The sequence below is a fragment of the Penaeus monodon genome, chromosome 23 (genome assembly GCF_015228065.2).
Source record: "Penaeus monodon isolate SGIC_2016 chromosome 23, NSTDA_Pmon_1, whole genome shotgun sequence".
NCBI classification, from domain to species: Eukaryota; Metazoa; Arthropoda; class Malacostraca; order Decapoda; family Penaeidae; genus Penaeus; species Penaeus monodon.
This window is the reverse complement of record NC_051408.1, coordinates 13,382,222-13,383,341: the sequence shown is the minus strand read 5'-3', so window position 1 is coordinate 13,383,341 and position 1,120 is coordinate 13,382,222. Positions and strand designations below refer to the sequence as shown.

The window sequence follows — 1,120 nt, the reverse complement described above, 5'->3', positions numbered from 1 at the left end:
CCCCTCCCCGCAAGAAAAAAAACTTTTTCTCGTACGGGAAAAAGTTTAACTACCTAGTCTAGGCAAACAGCTTGTTTAAATAGACGGGTGACAGTAGCGTACTACTCTGTCCTGTCCTTCGCAGTGTCGAGGCAGCGGCCACTGAGTGTAGAACGCCTACAATCTTGAGAGTGCATCCGCAAGGATATTTTGTTTGCCACTAATATGGAAGATTTTTTATTGAATGTTTAATGTTAGTGCCCATCTTAACACTCGCAAGTTTCTAAACTTCACATTTTCAATAAACGTTAACGGATTATGATCAGTGAAAATTTCAACAGGATGGATAGAACTAGTTAAATAAACTCTAAACTTTTCAATGGCCAACACTATTCCCAAAGCCTCCTTTTCGACGGTGGCGTAAGACTTTTGATATGTCTTATATTTATAAGAAAAATAACACACTGGGCGGAGCACTTTACTTCCGTCTCTCTGCAAGAGGACCGCTCCCACACCATTGTCACTAGCGTCCACCTGTATTGCAAACGGTTTATTAATGTCAGGAGCCTGCAAGACGGGAGCCGTACATAAGAGGTGCTTCAGGTTTTCAAAAGCTTGCTGACAATCATCTGACCACCTGAATACCCGTTTATTACTCAGCAAGTTTGTTAAAGGGGCAGATACCTGAGAGAAGTTCTTACAGAATCGTCTGTAGTAGCCAGCCATCCCCATGAAGCGCATCAAGCCTTTCTGTCTACGGGCGCGGGATACTGTAGAACAGCTTCCACCTTTGCAGCTACAGGTGCGACCTGGCCCTGACCGATCACGTGACCCAGGAAGGTGACATGGGCGTGTCCAAATTCACTTTTCTGTAGGTTTACCGTGAGATTGGCGGCCGACAGGGCCGAGAAGAGCGCGGCCCAGGACTCGCTCCAGATTACGAGATCATCGAGGTAACAACGAACGCCGTCAGGTAATTCATGAGTCGCTGAAAGGTCGCTGGGGCGTTCCTCATCCCGAACGGAAGAACCTGAACTCGTAGAGGGCGGTAGGAGTGACAAACGCAGAAATCGGCCTCGCCCTCTCAGTCAACGGAACTTGGTAGTAGCCCTGGAGAAGATCCAGTTTCGTCAGGTAGCGT

At 47.4% G+C, this 1,120-nt stretch overlaps 1 pseudogene; it reads right to left on the bottom strand.

Moving 5' to 3' along the window:
- Nucleotides 1-719: 719 nt before the first annotated feature.
- Nucleotides 720-1,120, bottom strand: part of LOC119588136 — a 3,354-nt pseudogene continuing 2,953 nt past the window's right edge.